Source organism: Zootermopsis nevadensis, unplaced genomic scaffold (assembly GCF_977971745.1).
Source record: "Zootermopsis nevadensis isolate Lab colony 2312 unplaced genomic scaffold, Znev_1.0 Znev_ptg000024l, whole genome shotgun sequence".
NCBI lineage: Eukaryota > Metazoa > Arthropoda > Insecta > Blattodea > Termopsidae > Zootermopsis > Zootermopsis nevadensis.
Genome location: NW_028259156.1, coordinates 5377033 through 5401500, shown reverse-complemented (window position 1 = coordinate 5401500; position 24468 = coordinate 5377033). Strand labels below are relative to the sequence as shown.

General features: G+C 39.7%; 1 pseudogene across 1 annotated transcript; it reads right to left on the bottom strand.

Moving 5' to 3' along the window:
• Positions 1 to 568: 568 nt before the first annotated feature.
• On the bottom strand, positions 569 to 23696 carry LOC147872688 (uncharacterized; annotated as a pseudogene). Its single transcript, XR_015536957.1, has 15 exons — positions 23682 to 23696; positions 21219 to 21511; positions 20145 to 20324; positions 19012 to 19139; positions 18481 to 18628; positions 17762 to 17863; positions 6154 to 6222; positions 5843 to 5963; positions 5178 to 5263; positions 4847 to 5000; positions 4188 to 4324; positions 3877 to 3997; positions 2340 to 2425; positions 2009 to 2162; positions 569 to 1486 (listed from the first exon to the last, which is right to left on the bottom strand). The product of XR_015536957.1 is annotated as an uncharacterized LOC147872688 (transcript).
• Between the last annotated feature and the right edge of the window lie 772 nt (positions 23697 to 24468).

Here is a 24468-nt window from a genome sequence, read left to right as displayed (position 1 = left end):
AAAGTGACTCTATCAAAGGTTAATTAGTGAGCAGTGTTCTGTTTTGAGTGTTTGTGTGTTTTAGTGGAGTGATGTGTTTAAATTTTGTCGATAGTGAAATTCTGGTTGTTTCTTGTGATCAAAATTCTGTATCAACATGATGTCCCTGTATAGGACGATTAAAGGTACAGGGACACAGAAGAGGTCCAGAGATAGAAGGTAAGGATCTTCATAGTACAGCAAGACAAAGATAATAACACCGGTCCCTTGCCAACAGCCGCGATTTCTTTTTGAGACTAATACACCATGTTACGTGTTCGAATTGGGGGGGGGAGCATAGAATAAGATGCTGCAATAATTATTCACTATTTAAAATTGTATTTAAGCTGCTAATATAATAAAAAAATGTATGCATTCAGATATAAGATAATAATGCAAACTTATTACCACCAAACTTGGCGAGACAGATGAGGGGAGGGGGAGGGGGAGGGAAATAGGTGAGAACAGACAAAAATGGAGCCAATGTGGGATCTTTAGACAGAATACAAATTGAGGAATGAGGACAGGAAGAAGAAATAAGAAAACGAAACATAATTAAAATATATAATAACAATAATCGAGACTTGCAATAACAGAGGAACCAGCATTTTAAGTGCCATCAGGACATCAACATCAAAAATCACATAAAACATGTGGCAGAGGTTTTCTATGGTCTTCGGGGAGTGGATTTGAAGACCACATCAGGCACAGGCCGTCCTCCTGTTCGTAAGGCGTAGCTTGAACTCAGCATCCCCTCTGATCATTTGGCCCAAGTTTCTACTGAGCTAACAAGTATTTATTTAGATTTAGATTTACCCAAAACCGCTTATCGGAAAGTCCTTTTAACCCAATGCAGGTGAAACACTAACTGCACAGAAAACATGTATGAAAAGTGAAGAGAGATCGGTAAAAAATAGGAAGCAAACAATATTTTTGTTGCAATGTCTTTATTTTAAACATCCCTAAAACATTTGGCAGCCACAACAAATACGATGTGAGGTCTGCTCTGTCTCCAATTCCTCCCAATTTTGCAGAATTAGTAAATGAGATGGAGCAGTGGCTTTGTACTCATTAGCTGGGACCTGGTGATGAAATATTCATGGTGAATAATTACCAAATTTGTTGTGGCTGCTAAAAAGTTTATAGATGTTTAAAATATGTTTTCTGTGCAGTTTGTGTTTTACCTGCATTGGGTAAAAAGGACTTTCTGATAAGCGGTTTTGGGTAATGAAGGGAAAAGTTTGGGAAGCGATGCCCTAACAACACGAGACAGAAAGACAACCTACACCTGAACCAATTATGGAAGTCCCTTATAGACTGTCCGAAGTAACGAAGGAAGCCTCTGACTCAGTGGCATTGCTGTCATGACCTGGTCCTAGGCCAGCAGACATATCATTCGTTTCATCCAGTTTTCTTTCTCTAAGATTTACAAACCGACTGGTCGCTTCTCCCAAGACGAATTCCAAAACTGTAAAGAGAAACAAAGGAATAAGATAATGGAAAATAAGAGAACGCAAGTGGATGTTACCAAGCAAATAATATCCACAAATGTACATATCTCAGTAACCACTTTGACTATTACAGAAATTACCTGCTTGCATGGAAACCAAAGGTCCATTGTCATATTCGCAAAATACTGCCATTGTGCCCTGTCATGAGTAACGTGAATCTATTCCTCAGCCTCAAGCCATATTTCTATAAAATATAATATTATCTTCCCAATTAAACGTCTGTTTCTGAAGTAAGAAGATGTTCTTCACCAGAGATTACATGGATAGAATTTGGTACGATTTTATCAAATTTTCTATGTCTACATGCCCTACCAATCTCATATTTGATTTAATCACCCTAATACTACTTGGTGAAAAGTACAACTTATTTCGGCAATTTGTTCTCAAACACTCGAAAGTGAATAATAAAACCAAAATCATATCTCACTTTCAGGAGTTAAGAATAGTGCAACAAATGCTTTAGTATGAGCAGTACTTACGCATAAGATGGTCGGTAATTGTAATGTAGTTTAAGGATGCCTCAATGCTGACATGACTTGTTATATAGTAAATCCACAAGATATAAGTATACAAATCTTTCAGCAGAATAATCGAGGAAACCCACGGGCCTGTTCGCACCCACTGTGCTTTGTCCTAGTAAACAAAAATATCATATAAGTGAGAATTCATGTTTTCATGACAGCAAGTATTAAGATGGATGTATCTTGGGTTGTTGTGAGGTATAGACTGGTAGAACTTTAATAAGGTTTCAGATATGCTGATGATGGAGGCAACAAGGGCCTCTGAAACGTCATTGGGCACATTACTCACCGTGAATATTCCATACAGCATCATAAATCCTGTCAGGATTTTCAAAGCGGCACACAGCGCGCACACATCCTGCACCAACTTATGGACTGGAAGAAAAAAAATCTCGATTATAGAGTTTACACAGACAGCAATTTACGCTAAAATAATGTTAGTGGCCAAAATTTGTTTGTTTACTTCTACCACTTTATCCTGTGTGCTACTTGACTTGTGTCGTAAAGTTGCATGTCTGTATCAAAGGAACGCACATCTAATGCGAGTTTAAGTCTCATCACAAAACCGATTACGAGAAGAGCAGAAGCACAAATAGTACTGATGAGTTTTTTAAGACTCTATAAGGAGAAATTTGGATAGTTTTTGACGTGAAAACGTCTTTAAAATCTATGCCGGGTGTGGGGAGGCAATCGCGCCCAAATGAGCGACAGTTTCTGTCGAAGTAATTTCAAACATCAATAACTCGGCTAAAAATAGACATAGCGCCGCCATCTTAGTCTCGTTTTAAAGAGGAAGGACGACAATGTGTGCCAGTACCGCTCCGACATTCGTGGCGGCCGGACGTCGCGAACTGCGCACGCGCAAATTGAACCCACGATTTTCGACTTTCCGGATTCGACACGGGATCATATCTCGGAGACTAATTATCCGATCCGAGTGAACCAAGTGTTGTTTTGAAGAGGAGTGAATATATGTTACAACTCATCCTCGCCTCCAAGTGTGTATCTCAAAAACTCAAAAAGATACGAGGCTGTGAATTTGAAAAAGTTTGAAAATTTCCCGATTTTCTTAAAATGTCGCGATATATGAGGGCAAAGTACAACCAGAATTACAAAAATCGGACACGAATGCGTAGAGCACAAAATTCCAAAGAGAATGACACAGAAAACGCCGGGCCCGGACCCAAAACCAACGCGCAGTCTCGCCGCGAATATAGGCAACGTAAGCGCGCTCTGACAACTCAGGCGGCATCTGACGAGCCTGGATGTGGATTTCGTTACTGATGAGATGGAGAGTGCAATGGAGGTCGACCCAGACCCATCGGGCCCACTTGGCATACACAATATGGCGACGAGGGCCCAAAATTGGACTTGTACCGGGGCCGACAACTACTTTAAAATTTTTGTTTAATTTCAATATACTGTACACGATTGACGTTTTCACGAAAATAACTGCGGCAGTGTCCGACACTGCGTATCAATTTTTTTACTCAAGAAGTTAACTGTCGCGCCTTTGTCATTAATATACAAAATATCGAAGTCTGACCGCAGACAATTTTATGTAATATATTATAATTCTCGAATGAAGTGACCTTTTTGGTTATACTTATTTTTGAAACTGCGCAGACCTACTACTTTTTATTAACATCGCTGTAACTGGATCAATGCATTATGGTCGCTCGATACGTCACACCCACAAGCATTATGAAAACATACAAATTTCAACCAAAACGAACGGCTGGGTGGCGAGATTTCAATTGAGACAGAGACTTCATCGCTCTCACAAGCCAGATAACAACTGGCCTTTGGCATGATACAGTACGTACCTGGCTGCGGGCCGAAATACTTTTCCCACAAAGATATTTGCCTGTCTGGGCTTACAATGCTGCCATCGGAGAGAAAAATCAATTCCCTGTGACCAGCTGATAACTCATGGATGGATTTCCCCTGCACACCAAGAACATATACAGTTAGAGATGCTTAATTAGAAAAAAATAATATTCCATACAGTTATGATAATGGTATTTTAATTATGTAATTTTAAATTTGTAATTACTAAAAACAAACACTACCTCCGTTATTTGAGTTCCATCTAATCAAAGAATGTATAGTAAGCAATAATAAAACAAGCACGTACCAGGGTCAAAACAGCAAAGGAAATTGCCAGTAATCTGCAGAAAGTTACTTCATTTATGTTTGAATCCGTTTTCTCGGGTTTTCTTTCTAGAAGATTTACAAACCGACGGGTCGCTTCTCCCAAGACGAATTCCAAAACTGTAAAGAGAAACAAAGGAATAAGATAATGGAAAATAAGAGAACTCAAGTGGATGTTACCAAGCAAATAATATCCACAAATGTACATATCTCAGTAACCACTTTGACTATTACAGAAATTACCTGCTTGCATGGAAACCAAAGGTCCTTTGTCATATTCACAAAATACCACCATTGTGCCCTGTCATGAGTAACGTAAATCTATTCCTCAGCCTCAAGCCATATTTCTATAAAATATAATATTATCTTCCCAATTAAACGTCTGTTTCTGAAGTAAGAAGATGTTCTTCACCAGAGATTACATGGATAGAATTTGGTACGATTTTATCAAATTTTCTATGTCTACATGCCCTACCAATCTCATATTTGAATTAATCACCCTAATACTACTTGGTGAAAAGTACAACTTATTTCGGCAATTTGTTCTCAAACACTCGAAAATGAATAATAAAACCAAAATCATATCACACTTTCAGGAGTTAAGAATAGTGCAAGAAATGCATTAGTATGAGCAGTACTTACGAATAAGATGGTCGGTAATTGTAATGTAGTTTAAGGATGCCTCAATGCTGATATGACTTGTTATATAGTAAATGCACGAGATATCAGTGTACAAATCTTTCAGCAGAATAATCGAGGACACCCTCAGGCCTGTTCGCACCCACTGCGCTTTGTCCTAGTAAACAAAAATATCATATAAGTGAGAATTCATGTTTTCATGACAGCAAGTATTAAGATGGATGTATCTTGGGTTGTTGTGAGGTATAGACTGGTAGAACTTTAATAAGGTTTCAGATATGCTGATGATGGAGGCAACAAGGGCCTCTGAAACGTCATTGGGCACATTACTCACCGTGAATATTCCATACAGCATCATAAATCCTGTCAGGATTTTCAAAGCGGCATACAGCGCGCACACATCCTGCACCACCTTACGGACTGGAAGAAAAAAAGTCTCGATTTTAGAGTTTACACAGACAGCAATTTACGCTAAAATAATGTTAATGACGAAACTTTGTTTGTTTACTTCTACCACTTTATCCTGTGTGCTACTTGACTTGTGTCGTAAAGTTGCATGTCTGTATCAAAGGAACGCACATCTAATGCGAGTTTAAGTCTCATCACAAAACCGATCACGAGAAGAGCAGAATCACAAATAAATAAAATAAGGAGAAATTTTGATGGGTTTTTTTACTCAAGAAGTTAACTGTACAAAATATCGAAGCCTGACTGCAGACAATTTTATGTAATATATTATAATTAATAATTCTCGAATGAAGTGACCTTTTTGGTTATACTTATTTTTGAAACAGCGCAGATCTACTACTTCTTATTAACATCGCTGTAACTGGATCAATGCATTATGGTCTCTCGATACGTCACACCCACAAGCATTATGAAAACATACAAATTTCAACCAAAACGAACGGCTGGGTGGCGAGATTTCAATTGAGACAGAGACTTCATCGCTCTCACAAGCCAGATAACAACTGGCCTTTGGCATGATACAGTACGTACCTGGCTGCGGGCCGAAATACTTCTCCCACAAAGATATTTGCCTGTCTGGGCTGACGATGCTGCCATCGGAGAGAAAAATCAATTCCCTGTGACCAGCTGATAACTCATGGATGGATTTCCCCTGCACACCAAGAACATATACAGTTAGAGATGCTTAATTAGAAAAAAATAATATTCCATACAGTTATGATAATGGTATTTTAATTATGTAATTTTAAATTTATAATTACTAAAAACAAACACTACCTCCGTTATTTGAGTTCCTTCTAATCAAAGAATGTATAGTAAGCAATAATAAAACAAGCACGTACCAGGGTCAAAACAGCGAAGCAAATTGCCAGTAATCTGTAGAAATTTACTTCTGTAAAATGCGACCTCATCTGAAAAAAACAGCATTTCATTAAGATACAATGTCTTATTTTTTATTGCAATGACAGTTTCTCAAAGTCAAGACATGCGACAAATGAGTTTATAGCGCATGCATTTACAAATACTTATGTATGGAGTCGATTACTTAATTATAATATAGTTATATCCACAACTAGACGCACCAATATAATCTAGTATTTTGAAATATCAAATCTAAAACTTATTGACGATGGTGAAGAGTCAATTGAATAAAAATTTACTTGGATATTATCCATCGTCTAGTAAATATAAAACGTATAACGACGTTTCGGAGATGGGACTCTATCTTCGTCTTCAGGTTCCTACACAGTTGGGCCCACTAGATAGAGCTAATCCCTATCTCCGGACAAAGTAAATAAAAAGGCATTACCACACCATCCATCCGTGGGACGTAAAAGAATAGTATGTAGAAATCAAAATTCATAAACACGATAAAGCCAAAAAAACAAAAAACTCACAAAAGTTGGGAATAAATACACATGAATATTAATTCGAAACTCGATGCCCACCTTGGATTTCTTGAGAGATGACAGGTATCCAAATAGGAGATATCTCAAGAAATCCAAGGTGGGCATCGAGTTTCGAATTAATATTCATGTGTATTTATTCCCACCTTTTGTGAGTTTTTTTATCGCTTTATCGTGTTTATGAATTTTGATTTCTACATACTATTCTTTTACGTCCCACGGATGGATGGTGTGGTAATGCCTTTTTATTTACTTTGTCCGGAGATAGGGATTAGCTCTATTTAGTGAGCCCAACTGAGTAGGGACCTAAAGACGGAGATAGAGCCCCATCTCCGAAACGTCGTTTTACGTTTTATATTTACTAGACGATGGATAATATCCAAGAAAATTTTTATTCAATTAATATTTTGAAATGTTTGTTTAAATTACGTCAGGCCTTTGCAATATTCACGGTGTGCTGTATTGGACGAATTAATTATTACATTAAACATGAAAAAGTATAAAAATCAAAGTGAAAGTTACTGAGATGAGTCTACGAACATACACGGAACCTCCGCAGAACACCGACAGCGAGATTCCTTAGACTAAACACACACGTAATTTTAAACCTACTAACTAAATGGCTTACCGAACCCGAAGGTTCATCACCGAATTAACCAAAGCCCTCCACCGGACGCTGTCCTGGGCCAACAAAATCCAGTCTCCTTCGACTCCTATCTCCCATAGATCCCGTCTGACATTATCCTCCCATCTACGTCTAGGTCTCATCAGCGGTCTCATCCCCTCAGGCTCCTCACCCGACAAGGTGGTGATACCTTCGGGAGGATTTTAAACCTACACGTATATAATTTATTTATAAGCCCACTCAGTATGTTACTTCTTTGATCTCAGGATCCACCAACTTTTCGCTGATGAACTGTCATTAGTTTCACAGAAACGAAGATTGATTTTGCCTATTATTGATGCACGAATAAAACGTAAATTAACGGGCTACATTATTTACATTTCTTATAAAGTATTCAGACATGTAACTAGATACTAGTTTGTTCATCTACGGTTTAAACTTACCTTATTTCTGAAGCTTGAATAAATTTCTGTCATGATCCTGTTTACACAACTGTAAATGAAGACAGTCAAATATGAAATCAACAACACTCGATGGAGAGAGTGGAGGGCAGTATCACAGATTTGTTAATAATTCTTATGTAAGACAAGTAATTGTGATATTCTAAAACGTTTTTAACAGCACAAAATTATCTACTCCACGACGCACTCCTTCTACAACCGATTCACAGCTCAGGTCTTAACGCAATAACGAAAGCCAACCAACCAAACCAACCAAAAAGCTAACTGAGGGCGGAGGCCTGCGTAAGCGCAAGCATCGTCCCTACCTAGGTGAAACCATTCCTGCACACAAGGTGCATTGCTGGAAATGGTAAACGGTCTTAATATAAAAAAAAACGGAAATTTTGCTAACGCTAACGGGGTTTCGTCGTGGCGGGAGCCTCGACCATTCAAACTGGGATCTGTTGCTGCTGGTGGGAGTTTATCCCGTCAGGCAAGTTGTCCAAAGGAATTTGGTTGGTTGGATTTCTGGGGTTTGAACCCAGAAAGGGAGGGGCCGTTTCGGCGAAGGCCTCTGCGGCATGGGGGGAAGATCACTTCTGCTGATGGCCTCCATGATCGGGGGGGGGGGGGGGAAGGGTGGCGGGCCGTGCCCCTATTAAGTTATACCCTGGCATTCGCCTTACAACTGAGGAAAAGCACGGAAAACCTCAGTCAGGGTAGCCGAGTAGTCTAACCACTCGTTGTGCCGACTTGGCCGTCTTTTGGGGACGGCCTCGGTGGGCCTGCTGAACATCGGTCGCCCTCGGTTGCCCTTGGGCGACCTCTGTCCGTTCTCCACTCGCGTGGTCGGTTTTCACACCACTCTCCACTCGGTCCCACCGCCAGTCGACTCCTGTCCATCTCTCTCACCACTCTTCCCACTGGACACACGCTTGTCCTCCACTTTCCTACTCGACTCAATCTGTCTCTCCTACTCAATAACGAAAGCCAACCAACCAACCAAAGAAGCTAACTGAGGGCAGAGGCCTGCGCAAGCGCAAGCATCGTCCCTACCTAGGTGAAACCATTCCTGCGCACAAGACGCATTGCTGGAAATGGTAAACGGTCGTAATATAAGAACGGAAATTTTGCTAACGCTAACGGGGTTTCGTCGTGGCGGGAGCCTCGACCATTCAAACTGGGATTTGTTGCTGCTGATGGGAGGTTATCCTGTCAGGCAAGTTGTCGAAGGAATTTGGTTGGTTGGGTCTCTGGGGTATGAACCCAGAGAGGGAGGGGCCGTTTCGGCTGAAGGCCTCTGCGGCATGGGGGGAAGATCACTTCAGCTGATGGCATCCATGATCGGGGGGAAGGGTGGCGGGCCGTGCCCCTATTAAGTTATACCCTGGCATTCGCCTTACAACTGAGGAAAGCACGGAAGAATAACGAAAGCCAACCAACCAACCAAAAAGCTAACTGAGGGCGGAGGCCTGTGCAAGCGCAAGCATCGTCCCTACCTAGGTGAAACCATTCCTGCGCACAAGGCGCATTGCTGGAAATGGTAAACAGTCTTAATATAAGAAACGGAAATTTTGCTATCGCTAACAGGGTTACGTCGTGGCGGGAGCCTCGACCATTCAAACTGGGATCCGTTGCTGCTGATGGGAGGTCATCCCGTCAGGCAAGTTGTCCAAAGGAATTTGGTTGGTTGGATCTCCGGGGTTTGAACCCAGAGAGGGAGGGGCCGTTTCGGCTGAAGGCCTCTGCGGCATGGGGGGAAGATCACTTCAGCTGATGGCCTCCGTGATCGGGGTGGGGGTGGCGGGCCGTGCCCCTATTAAGTTATACCCTGGCATTCGCCTTACAACTGAGGAAAAGCACGGAAAACCTCAGTCAGGGTAGCCGAGTAGTCTAACCACTCGTTGTGCCGACTTGGCCGTCTTTTGGGGACGGCCTCGGCTGGCCTGCTGAACATCGGTCGCCCTCGGTTGCCCTTGGGCGACCTCTGGCAGCCCTCGTTCGAAGCGAGTCCCACTGGACACAACCAAAAAGCTAACTGAGGGCGGAGGCCTGCGCAAGCGCAAGCATCGTCCCTACCTCTCTCCAGGCTGTGCCGGTGGGGATCTCGTCCACTCCCAATCCTCCACTCCTCACTCAGTCTTCCTCGGCCTGGCCATTTTCCCAACTACCAATCATTTCCAATAACGAAAGCCCATTGTTGATGCCAATATATACTAATGCAACAATGCCGAGTAAACAGATGACGCAACAATTAGTTTCTTAGGTAAAGGAATGGAGTGCAATACGGTTCATTCAGGCAATTATACTGCATGTATAAGAAACGAGAAAAGAGCCTTACGGGATGCTCAGGCTAGATTGTTGCAGGTGTGGGTTAGAAATTCCAATGCCTTTTCTTACATTGTTATGCAAGCAGGTGTTCACGTAAAAGCTGACCATTGTCGGTCAATATCTGCACATTGTTGGTAGTTGAAAAAACAAAACAAAGATAATTACTCTAGCTTATAGTTTGTTTGTATTCAGTCATAATAGAAAGTACTTTCCCTATAAGGAGAGAATAAATTTAAAAATAATCGGAAGAGACATACCCTTATTTAAAAATAACGCCCGGTTTCAGTATAATTGATTAATTTTAAAGATGATTTTTGAGGGGCCCGGGCGCTGGGCCAAAGAAAACGTTTCCCCCGTTCGGATCCCGGGAAAGATGTTTTATGTTGTTCGGATAGCAAGCACTAGGGAAGAGTGGCGCTAAGGCAAATTATGTTTTTGTTCCTGGGAAATGATTTGACTGACTAAAGTCACAAGCCCGAAAACTGTCTGAGACCCAGAAGATGAATTTGTAAGAAACTGTCGTATTTCCCCTTAGTAAATACCGCAGTGTCCACTGGTCATGTGTGAATTCAAAATTGAGGGTTGACATTTCTTTACTCGTTCGCTTGTGGCTCCTGAAGAAGAAACATGGCGCGATTATTCCTCTAGACACATGAGAGAACACAGGAAGGTCAGAACTCGAGAGAAAGTATCCTGGGTTCGATTTCCGGCAAGGGAGCTTCCTTTAGCACCGAAACTAAGCGAGACAGAAGAAGGGCGCAGGGATCAGAGTTTTTGCTTCGAAGAGGAGATTTCGGAAACGAAGGCCTCGACACTGAGTTCGAGTCCCAACAAGGATGGTTTCTGTTGACGGGAACGCAACCGCGATAAAGGAACGGCGCCAAGACAAAATCCTTTCGTTTCGGAGAGGAAATTGCAGGGTCTAAGGTCACAGACACGAATACACAGTCCTCGGTTCGAGTCTCTGTTAGGATGTTGGTATCTGGGGTAATTTTACGGGCGTATTAAACGACGCACGTTTAATGATGAGGCCTGTAATTAATATAATTAATCTGCTGATTTTGTGTGGTTATAGTATACCATGTATTTTTATTTATTCGTAGTTTATTTAACGACGCATTTTCAGTAGCTCCGAGTAGCACACGAGCATTAAATTCATTGATAAATCCTCGTACGTAAATAGTTTTATTATTTGGAAACACAAAAATAGCTTCATTCTGTATTACTGTCGACTAACACGGATGCCACCAGATGTCTCAAAAGTAAAGTGCTGTGCAATTTGTAGGGTTACCCAAATATCAGAAAAGTTTTTGTGGTAACATGGCCTCCTTGACTGTTTTCAGTTACTAGAGCAGGGCGCTCCTTTCGGAGCTCCTAGGGAGGGTTGGTCAAGTTTGTAAAACGCCACCAACCTTGTGTAAGTAACTAAACTAACCGCCCCAAATTGAGGGTTAAAACAATTGACCAACCCCCCCCTTCTGGGAGGTTGGTTGCGTTTTGAAATCTTAAATAACACGATAAAATAACTCCCCTTCGGCGGGGGTAGTTTAGTGTCTCATTCAAGTATTTTAGCCCTTTAGTAAGAAACTAAACTAACCCCCCGAATGGCTGGTTAAAACACTTGACAACCCCCCTTCGGGGGGTTAGTTGCGTTTTAAAATCTTTAGTAAGACACTAAACTAACCTCCCCTTCGGGGGGGGGGTAGTTTAGTGTCTCATTCAAGTGTTTTAGCCCTTGAGTAAGAAACTAAACTAACCCACCCGAATGGGGGGTTAAAACACTTGACAACCCCCCCTTCGGGGGGGTTAGTTGCGTTTTGAAATCTTAAGTAACACGCTAAACTAACTCCCCTTCGGGGGGTTAGTTTAGTGACTCATTCAAGTGTTTTAACCCCTGAGTAAGAAACTAAACTAACCCCCCGAATGGGGGGTTTAAACACTTTAAATTCTTGAGTAAGACACTAAACTAACCCCCTTCGGAAGAGTTAGTTTAGTGTCTCATTCAAGTGTTTTAACCCTTGAGTAATAAACTAAACAACCCCCCGAATGGTGGTTAAAATACTTGACGAACCCCCCTCCGGGGTGTTGGTTGCGTTTTAAATTCTTGAGTAAGACACTAAACTAACCCCCCTTCGGAAGGGATAGTTTATGTCTCATTCAAGTGTTTTAACCCTTGAGTAAGAAACTAAACTAACTCTCACCCCCCCCAATGGGCGGGTTAAAACTTTTGACTAACTCCTCCTTCGGGGGGTTGGATGCGTTTTAAAATCTTGAGTAAGACACTAAACTATCCCCCTTCGGGATGTTAATTTAGTGTCTTATTCGGAGCACTTTCTTTAATCTGATTTTTTACTTCTTTACATCGCTGTTCAGAGGCCAATTTTCTTGGTCAGTCAGCTTTCTACGTCCAACCCCACCCTTGCAAATTTTCGTCTGATTTATTTCCCTTCTGTTTCTGTTGAATACGTTTTTCTACCTTTATCAATGTAAGTCTTACTTCGCTTTCCTTCATTTGTTAAATAGTTCTGATGTTTTAGTTCTTTACCTCGCTGTTCAGAGGCCAACTGTTCTTGGTCAGCCAACTTTCTACGTCCAACCCCACCCTTGCAAATCTTCGTTTGTTTGTTTTTTGCTCTTCTGTTCTCGTTGAATAAGTTTTTCTGCGTTTATCAATGTAAGTCTCCCTTCGCTTTACTTTATTTGTTAAGTACGTCTGATGTTTTAGTTCTTTACATCGCTGTTCAGAGGTCAAAAGTTCTTGGTCAGTCATCTATCTACGTCCAACCCCACCCTTACAAATCATCGTTTGTTTGTTTTTTGCTCTTCTGTTCTTGCTGAATAAGATTTTCTACGTTTATCAATGTAAATTTCCCTTCGCTTTTCTTTATTTGATAGATAGGTCAGATGTTTAAGTTTTTACGTCGCTATTCAGAGGCCAATTGTTCTTGGTCAGTCAACTTTCTACGTCCAATCCCACCCTTGCAAATCTTCGTCTGTTTTTCTACATGTGTCGTTAATATGGTCTCGTTTATCAATGTAAGTCTCCCTTCGCTTTTCCTTATTTCTTAAATAGGTCTGATGTTGTAGTTCTTTACGTCGCTGTTCAGAGACCAACAGTTCTTGTTCAGTCAACTACTTACGTCCAGCCCCACCCCTGCAAATCTTCGTCTTAAAATCGATCAAAGTCAGTTTTCATGATACTTTCATAATCGTAATATATCGAATGAGTATCAGTTTACCTTGTAGGAGTTGTTAGAGTTGGTACTTCAAATACTTGATAACTTCTTCTTTCACTTTTCTGATGTTTTAGGCCGACTGTCAGTCAATATTCAAGAATGCGATGTGCTGCTTCTGGAGCAGTGACAATGCGACTGGGTTGATAATTTTTGATTTCTTTGTTGTGAAGCGTTATTTGTTTACTCTGCATTGTTGTGTTGTACTCGGCATTGTTGTGTTCCACAACAATGCCGAGTAAAGAAATATCTGTTGACATTGTTGATGACGTCATTTCTTGAAGACAACGACTAATCACAAATTTTTATAGTAAATAGTAAAAAAGAAGATAGATATACTAATACAACAATGCGGACGACAGCTGTGACGTAATAATTAGTAAAGGAATGACGTGCAATACGGTTCATTCAGGCAATTATACTGCATGTATAAGAAATCAATAATGATCCTTATGGCATGCACGGAAGAGATTGTTGCAGGTGTGCTTTAGAAATTCCAGTACCTCTTCTTATTACTTATTTAAAAGAAACCGCCCGGTTTCAGTATAATTTATTAATTTGAATGATGGTGTTGGGGGGTTTCGGGCGCTGATGAGCCTATCACCCCTGGGCCAGAGAAAAATGTTTCCTTCCTTCGAATCCCGACAAAGATATTTTCTGTTGTTCGGACAGCAAGCACTAGGGAAGGATGGAGCTAAGATAAATTCTGTTTGTTCCTGTGAAAGGATCTGATTGACCAAGATCACAAATCCGAAAATTGTCCTGAGGCCCAGAAGATGAATTTGTAAAAAACTTCCATATTTCCCCCATAATAAATACCGCGGAAGTTGAAATTGAGGGTTGGCTTTGCTTTACCCGTTTGCTTGTGGCTCGTGCAGAAGAAACATGGCGTAATTATTCCTTAAGACAAATGAGAGAACGCTGGAAGGTCAGGACTCTGGGAAGTGTCCTGAGTTCGATTTCCTTCAAGGGCGGTTTCTTTAACTCCGAAACTAAGCGACAGAGAACAAAGGAGCCAGGATCAGAGTTTTTCTGCTTCAAAGAGGAAATTACCGAAACAAAGGCCTCTACACTGGGTTCGAGTCCTGACAATAAGAATGGTTTCTGTTGACAGGAACGTAACCGCGATAAGAACACGACGCTAAGGCAAAATTCGTTCGTTCGTACTTCAAATTTTCTAGGTCCAAAACTGGAAGTAATGTGAGTAAACAGCTGGCAGCATAATTCTGATCATTTGTAATTAATGTCTTCATGTTTCTCCATTTGTGGCTATTTGTACGTCCATTTCAGTTACATGTACCAGATAGTGTTAACCAAAGATGTCAGCATGTTTGCCTAATCTTAAAAGAACATTAATTATTTTTAAGGACTTTGGAGTCATGAGACTATGTTCCATGGCAAATTGATGTTTAAGACTATACTTTACTTGGACATCCAAATTTACTGTTAGACAAATGGATAGCATAGTAGACTGGTGTTTGTGCAAAAGTCAGATATGCTAGTATGAGTCTTCTTGGTGGGACTTTTTTAATGCATATGTTGTGTTTGCATTTAAATTGTACATTTGTATGTTATTCAGCTATGTTTTTCAAAATTTCTATGTGGAAATCATACAGGAAGATATTAGAAATAGATTGTGGTATTTGAAAGAGAATGTCTAATTATTGTTTGTCTTTAAACAATATGCAGTAAAATTAACATTTATTAAGGACATAACAGCTGTTTACTGATAAATACATCTGTGGCAAAATGAAGGTAGCATTTTCAGTGCATGTACCTTGAAACCAAAGTGTCCTGGGCCCAATATGTTATGTTATTAATATTCATTTCATGGACTAACCTATTGTACATATCGTTCTCAAGTGCATCAGGAAACACAGTTACTACTGATATTGGATAATTTTTCACATTCGGTGTATCTCCTTAGTTGATATTACTTAATGGGTGATGAAACAGAGATCAACAATTTTTCAAAAAGCATCATCCTATTTCATCATAACCTCGTACGATTGATTTTAAGTAAGTAATTTTACCTTCTTATCTCAGCTTCAGTGGATGGAATAATTTGAATAATGGGCATCTAATGGTACATGAATCTTTTAAATGTAAAACTGCATCTACCTACCCCTTTTAATATACTGAAAGCATCAGCAACTTCCGACTCTTTCCTTCTTATTGTTTCCTCGAACGTATTTTTCCTCTCCTACCTTCAGTGTTCTAAGCTATTCATGTATTATGATCGACTTTTGCTCTAAGTCTACTATAATGCTGTCCTTCGCTACTTTTGTAATTTCACATTACTTACTGGATCACTCATTCATGATACCAATATTATGTCAGACATTGACCATTGCCTGATATGTGTGTGGTATACACATTTCAGGAGTTGGCTTTACTCTTGTCTTCAGATGATGGCTGTCATTATACAGACAGATTATGTTTTGTTGTTAGTTAAATTCTCATTTTATATTCATTTGCAACATGTGCAGTGACAGCACAACAAATGCATATACAATTGATTTGAATTACCAAAATGAATAACAAACTTCTCTGATCACTGTCCTCCAGGAAAGTGGTATCCGCCTTTCCTAACAGAGACGTAATGATTTTATGGTTTCTGAACGTCGCCATACAAAGTATGAATATTGCTAATACAATTTTCTATGAATAAGATTGTATTAATACATTCATAAAAGTGACCACTGTGAACAGGTGGGTGAAAACTGAATGCAATTAATAAAAAATACTGTTGTAATAATTTAAACCATTTAATAAATAAATAAAATTGTATAAATAAAACAAATAAATGTACATATCACCAAAATCACAAGCAGTCCTGCATAACACTCCACATAAGTATGCATCTTGAACATTTATGTAAGTTACTAGACAGTTCACAATAACAACAAATTATTTGTTCACTCAACATCAGGATTTCAATAGATACATTATAATTTGTGTGACCAAACTTCATCATCAAATTCCCTTAAACATGCTCGGAGCAGCCTTAGAGTCTCTTATCTCTTTCTTCTTCTTGGCAGGATCAGGAGCAAAACATTTCCACAATCTTAAAGTTTCATCTGCACCAGCAGACGACACTGTGCTTCCATCTGGAGACAGAGCTAGTTGCAATACCAGTTAATTCAGCAACCTGCAATTAATTCAAGACTTGATTTAATTAACCTAATCCATGCTCTAATTTTATTGATAAAATTACGCAAGGACCAGTTCTCCAGGTTTGGGGTTTGGCAATAAACTCTTGCAGTAAAAATACAAACTGACTCTGCCTGCAGAAGGTGGTACTGGTATTCATGTTGTGTTAGTGTTTTGTTTGAACGACAAGATCCAGTCTGACATTTAGATGAAAAATATTTTATGGAAATACTTTATAAATTTGTACGGGGACCACAGAAGTTATTAACGTCTGTGGTCCCTGGACAAATTTAAAATATTCACCCAGTGCAATGATGAAAATAAAAGAGTTTCAATCCAAATTTAAGGATCATAATTCTTATGTTAAATAGTAAAATTCTGAACTACTAGATTAATAGAAGTAGAGAAGTGATTTTTAAGAAGCATAGACTGATAAACTAAAAGAGATAGGATAATAAAATAAAAAATGAGAGAGAATCTAACAAAGAACAGAATGAGATGGTATGGGCAATGGTTTATTAAGAATGAATAATAGACAAATCCCAAAGAAGGCTTTGAACATGAAAATGAAAGGAAAATGTTCACAATGGAGGCTGTGATAAAGATGGGAATGACAGGTTAAGAAACACAACAGAGAGAGAGGGAAGGTCAAGAGGAAGAAGCATAGGAGTTGTGGGTTGAGACCAAATTAAGAGGCCAGGAAAACCACCCCATTTTCTTCTTTCATTCCCTCAAGCACGGCAGAGTAAAGGTGATGGGAACAATATCAAAATAAACATAAGTTACAAAGTTTGCCGTGGCAGTATTGGAAAAACATTTTCTGAGATTTCAGGTTCTCATGTTGGTGCCATGTACTGCGGCATAAGTACGTATACTGACTCATGATTTATGACGAAGCAAATAGAGAGTGGGGGAAGAAGACTTCCGTTTACAAAATATTTGTTAATGGGTGCCTGACTGGGCATCAGAAACATCCTGTTTTTCGTGCTAAACACTAAGTCGGACAATAATATACAAAAGTGGCTGGTAACACGAGCCTTTTCTACAAGAATTAAATCTCAGCCACAGGATGCTCAAAAATAACTGTGAAATAACTCTATCTTCCAACTAAACAATTATATATGTATAATTTTAAAATACATGAAAATATCCTGAGTGAACTTTTGTAGACATCTCCCAATACAAACCTTTCAGAAATAACCAATTCATTTTCAATCGCTCCTCTATTAACATTTCATCTCACTAAAATAATGATCATTTACCTTTGTCATTGATGGATATTTCCAGATAATTAGTTGATTATTTGCGTAACCATGACCTGAGATGAGTTCTCTGTATGTAGCTGACCACTGAAGACCACATAACTGTAAGAAATTTTTTACAGTGTAAATATTTCAGTGGATTCAAGGAAGTAACAAAATCCACTAAATAACCCAGTCCAAGGAGACAAATGACTGACAGATTTAAAAATGCAAGACAATTATGAACTAAGAGGATGAAAAAATGTTTAACCACATATCGAGACTTTTCATTCATAAACCTTCCCTTAGTTGTAATAATGTCAAACATACAGAAGACAGTAGTTGAATGGCCATTTTATTACAAGCTTCAACAAGATAATCATGCAGTAGTTAAGCAACAGTCCACACATTTGAGATGTTTGTAAATTGACAAACACAAGTCACGTTACTTATTTGTTATAAAATCTTCTCAAATGATCAGACATGTCAATGTGGAGTGAAAAATCAATGTTTCAGATACTAGCTCCGTCTCCATTATCAGTGTCTTTGAAATGCTGGTTTTTGACACAACACTAACATGGCTGCCTAGATTTTTAAATAAAACAATAATTATTCACTTAATAACTATAGACGTGCTACTGTACCAACCAAATTTAACAGTGCATCAGCCTAAGCAGTTTGTATTTTCAATAGTCATGGCAGTCAAGGGGTCATAAATACAGTAAATATCCAGGCCTTACCTGAGACTTAGTGTCGATGGTGTTGAAACAACAACCAGTATTGCAGTTCCAAAAGCGAAAGCATCTGTCACCTGTTCCACCACCGCTTGCCAATATGCTAGGCTGCCATGGGCACCATGCCAATGCCTTCACAGCTGCTTGATGTGCACTACAAACAAACACTGGAAATTACAACACAGCAGGAAAATACGCATCTCTCTATTGGAATGGAATGTCACAATTTTTACAGTGCAATTCTACTAAACTGAAAACGTGTTTGTCATTCCCTTGTGAAAATCACTTTTATGGCTAGAGCAATGATCATGGAGAAGGACATGGTCCCTGAAACACTGGTGATTTTTAATCAACTGATGTGACTGACAGTCCAAGAATGTTTGACTAAAATACAATCAACTTTGCAATACTAGAACAGTTTCAAGATACAATATATGTCTACAATCACATTTTATTATTTTCATGGAATTTATATGATAGAGTACAACGTCCACTCATCTCACAAATACGAAACTACATCATCAAGTATCCACTTACCTGAGAGAGTATAAAGGTTGGGGTTGCGAGTAAGCTCGTCCTGCAACAACTGGCCAAATGTACAGCATATTGTCATTTCCACCACTAGCTAGGTATCTGCCATCTGGAGACCACTTTAGTCCACAAACCTGAAAACAGTGAAGTTATCAATAACACATCCAATATAAATGACGTTATGACCGTGGGAGTTTTCTCAAGAGACTGCATGCATGTGAATATTTTAATCTAAAACCAGAGGTTAAAGAGGGATGGGAGGGGGAAAATGCACATTTTAGTAACACTTATCTGAAACATTGCCTTTTTATGGTGGTCTGAAATCAGACTTTGCAGCTTCACTTTAACTGCAAGGAAGATGGACAGTCTGGGCTGATGGGAAACAAGGCGCTAGAGAGAAGTTGGGTAAGGAGAGAGATTATAAGTGGCCCTTTTAGGGCTCTTTTCAATAGGCGTGGACCATTTCCATCTTCCTTCTTCATTCCTGGTCTCTGGCTGGACAATCACCATGGCCTGGTCCTTTTCCTAACCCTATATAAACCAACCACTTCCCAACACTTCTCACTTCAGCCTTTGGGTTGGAGACAGTATGTTCCTCTGAAACACTGGTAACTGCCTACAAGTTCACTCTGTCACAGCCCATGATTAGATATGTAGTGGCCTGTCTCTGCAAGTGGTATGAGAGGTTACTAATTTCTTGAGATGAGGTATAGTGCAAGGTTTCTTGCAGCGACTCCAAGCGAATAAAGTATCTTCATCTTATGTTACTGTAACAATTAACTTTTGATTTGTGGAAGGTGTGTCGAGATTCATAGCGCCAGTGTTCCTTCCCAAAACTATAATCTTTTCCTGCCACGAATATATCACTACCCTGTACAGAAACTTAGGTCCCTGCAGTTAACAGCGTAAGTTATGGCATGACCTTTGGTGTGGTGGGGAGGGATAGCAGACCAGGGTACTTCTAAAACTGGCCTACATAATGTTTGTAGTTTGTCAGCAGAAGTGATTAAATGGTGGGTAGTAGACCTTCAATTAGTGTTGTGGGAATGAATCTGTCTGTGAACATGCCAATGGATTCTGCATAGTTAGCACAAACTATTGGCTCCATCCTCGGGAGTTCTCTATGCACAGTTTCTCACCTCTTGTGTATGAGAAGAAAACCCAGCCACACTGTGATCTCTAAGTCGAACATCATCGTGAATGATCTGACCACTAGCAGAACCACTGCTCAGAATGTAGGAATTCCACGACAGAGAGCTGACACGTGCCGAGTGACCGCCCATGATACGTACTCGCTTCATGTTGCTGCAATCCCACAACTTTGAAAGCAAAACAATTCAATTAATCATTTTGAGTATTATAAAATTCCAAAACAATGAGAACCCAAAAATATTCATTCAAATGTCATGAAATGAGGGCAGAACTTTTTTTTTGAATGGGACAGCAGATAAAGGAATGCATAAGGCACTAAACATTTGCAATTCCTGAACTACTATTACTACCACTATCATTTTTATTTATTATTTTCAAACCACAAACCAGCCTCAAATCCCATCATCTTGTTGCTGTCGTTGTTTTATAATTACTTCTGATCTCACACAGCCCACGAAGTGCCAACTTATTGTTTACTACAGTAATACTGTTCACATAAATAGTTAAGAGAAAGAAAAGTACTTTCAAGAATAAATATCCATACAAACTACTAGCAAATGTTTTCTTCACACTGTGACTGTGTTCAATGAGGAGCTGGTACATGACATTTTGTAATTGTCACTTTGAACCGTGCTCTGCTCTTCAACCACGTTATTTAAAATACATTTTACCATCTGATTGTTCCTTCTACCAACAACACCACCATATTCATATGAATATAAGCTATGTGCATACCTAAGTCACACCTGAATTTCAATAAGATATAATTTACAAGCTGCATCAAAACTTCTAAATTAATTTTCCCTCAGGTACCAGTGATTTTCTCTTTTTAGAAAAACAAAGGGTGTCAGTTTCTCCAAGCACCTACTGTTATTCTAAGTTAGTCCATAGCCACCACTCATTTTGAATGTTTAACGTCAATATTGTCACATCAAAGAATACAGGTGTTTCATCTACACTTCCCACTTAACATGAAGGTAACATCTTTCAAGAGCAGGCAATTTACATGCCGCTAATTCTGTTAGTGGATAAATATAAACTTTTTCGGTAACATAACAAACCTGTATAACTCCCATATTTGTTCCCACAGCAAGACAATCTCCTTCTTGCATCCAACTCAGAGAACGCACAAAATCACTCCCTTCCAGATTGAGCAACTTCTGAGTTGCACCAGTACCAGCATTCCACAGATACACACGGTGTTAAGAGCAACTGCCAGAATGTTGTTCGGACTCCAATCGACCAGGTTCAGATCTGAAATAACAAGGACTATTACAACAAAATCTATGACTAAAATTTGAACAAAATTTTTTAAAGAGGCACAGTGTATTATGCATAACCAAAAACTGTGCAGCTGTAAAAATACATTACCTTTTTCAGAAAAGCCTCAAACTTTAATGGGTTATCTCAGATTCAGATAGAACTAATTATGTCCACTGAAGGACATTCTCTGTATGAACACACACATACAGAGAAAAATAAAAACAATGGAGATATTATTGAGGTAAAAGACCTTTTACAACGTAACAGAACAATATGTACATATACTCTGACTGCAAAAACATGTAAGGTGAACCAGATTCAACACATTGCTTGAGTGGTGTCCATTGTACATTAAGTCATTTACACAGGGTTTGTGCATACAATATATTCAAAACTGCATCGCACAGATGTTTATTATGCCTAGGGTTTCTTGAAATAAACTGTACTGAAATCCTGATTTATTATGGTAATATTATAAATAAATATATCCACTAAAAAGCACCATAAGTGGCAGCTCTTCACAAAGGGTTTTCTTCAAAAGAAGTTGCATGAAATAATGAAACTCCTTCAATCTTCTGAAAATGCCCTTAATTGACATAAAGAAAAATCAGTATAAACCAAAATATTCTCTTCGACCAGAAATAAAAGGCCTTGAATTATAACCTAATATCAATGGATTAGATTAAGCATCATAACTGCAGTGTATATGTCACCTTTCAGGAAAACACTGCTGAAAGGCTTGGACGCCTTCAACATTCGATACGACTTATTTCCAAAAACCAAAATCACACATTTCATCTGTACCACTGCTATTACTCAGAATAAAATAATGTTCATTCTTAGATAAGGCTCTGGTCTCGCTTCCATCATATTTATTGCAACCGCCCTTCCGCAGACTGTGTTCTTCTTACTCTGGTTGCCCCGGGATCAAACCCAGTAGCGTGCCCGGTTTGCTTGCGGTTACAGCTTGATATAACGCCGGATAAAGCGGAAGGATATAAGGAATAATAATTGGTGTAGGGTTTGTCGGCGAGCAAGATTGTCCGACTCTCAGGGATTATACGGGGACTGTGATAGTTGGAGCGGCCGTGCGCCAAGGACGTGAAATCTGTGGGGATGATCAACTGCAGACCACACCGAAGTCACCTTGGAGACGTTTCACCTTTTATTTCCTTTCGAGACACTGTAGTACAATACGTTATTCTGATTGTAGGGCAGCGCGATGATTCGGCTGTTGTATTTATAATTGTAAGAATCAAGCAGAAACTGTCTGCTTGCCTTGAAGAAACAAACTGTTGTAATTTGTACTTGAAATTTTGATGAATCGAGCAGAAACTGTCTGCTTGCCTTGAAGAACCGGACTTTCAGAGAGCAAGCCCCAACGCAATCTCGCTGTTTATATTCCCGCAACGTAACTGTTCTTGAATTTTGAATTGAATATGACAATCCGATTCGTCCCCCAAAAAGTCACTTATGACGTGGGAAACGTGCCGAACAGCCACATGCAAATTCCATTGGTCCGAGTCGTAGTGAAGCAGCAGTCATCTGGCAATCGTCACTCCACACCTACTAGGGCGCCCCAAACCAACGGTCACTAAACCGAATGTCGGGGGAAGAGACTTTCACACGCCAGGATGGCGCCACTCTCTTTCCCAATGTGATACATTGGACAAAGCCAAAATTTAATAAAATCACTCAAATTTTGATGAAGTGAGGTGTACCAAGTATCATAATCACAACTCCTTCGTTCATATAAACCAGATTAATATGCCAAAGCCTGGTTTACACCTCATCTCAAGTTTCAGTCCGTCAGTGTGAGCATTTGTCAGTGTGAGCATTTGTCAGTGTGTGCATTTGTCAGTGTGAGCATTTGTCCGTGTGAGCATTTGTCCGTGTGAGTAATTTTCGTGTGAGCATTTATGACAGTGAGCTTCTTTCTGTGCGCAATTTTCGTGTGCGGTTTTGTCTGGTCACCGACGCAGATTGCGGTATAATATTAAAATGGAGCGTAAATATATATAAAGTCTTCCGTGGAATCATCTGGCGCAGAATAGCAAACAAGATAGCGAGTCTTCGGTTCGGTAATAGGCGGGAAATTGTTTTGACAAGAACGGAGAAACTGTCGACCTAATTACCCGCTGCAATACCGACTGACAATTCGTGGCCATTTCATTTTGTAAAAATGGCTGACTATGTGTTGCGTGCAATCAGGCTGCGACTGTTGGTAGTTGCAGTGAGGGATTTTCACTCGCGAAATTTACCCGTACGATGCACATGCTTTCTCTAAATCCTCCTAAGGGAAATTTTTCTTGTGTATGTTTTAAATTGCGCCTAATTCATTTAGAGAAAATTATTTTGAAGAATATCATTTAAATTTGTGGCACTTATATTCTCCTTATCTCGTGAAATATTCTAATTTTCCATCTACCACCCAGTCAAAATATTTATTAGCGCTAGTTTCGCCACGTTCTTATTATCGATTAAGCGACTAACATGTAAATTCTGGGTGTCATTCATACATCATTTCATCAAAATCCGTCTGGGGGTCCTAGAGAGTAGAGATGCTGACACGCAGATGGACAGGCGTGTGTAAAGTAGGAATTTCATTTAACTTGTTCATATTAAACCATCGAGAACATTCGGCAGAATCACAGTTACCAGACGCCATTAAAATGGTCCGGTGGATGAAGCTTAGTCATGTGTAGGCACAAGAACTATTTGTGACTTCATTTTGTACGCGCTTTATCTAATTCTTATAATTTCGGGAAAGCGTAATTACTGGAAGGTCCATTAAAGAAGCCAGACTTTACCCAGTCCCCGTGACAAAGGGGCCATTTACGTCACCACGAAACTTCCGAATTGTAACTGCGCAGGAATATGATGCCCCGAAGATGGAGACCGTGTATCATTCATGTCGACGTCCTTCGCCTTCTCCTCTCTTATCCCTAATAAAACGCGGCTTCTGATACGTGAACGAGCAGCGGGAAATTCGTGTGAAGTTGAGGTCTTGAAACCTGAAGAGAGGGAGACACCAAGGAATATTAAAAG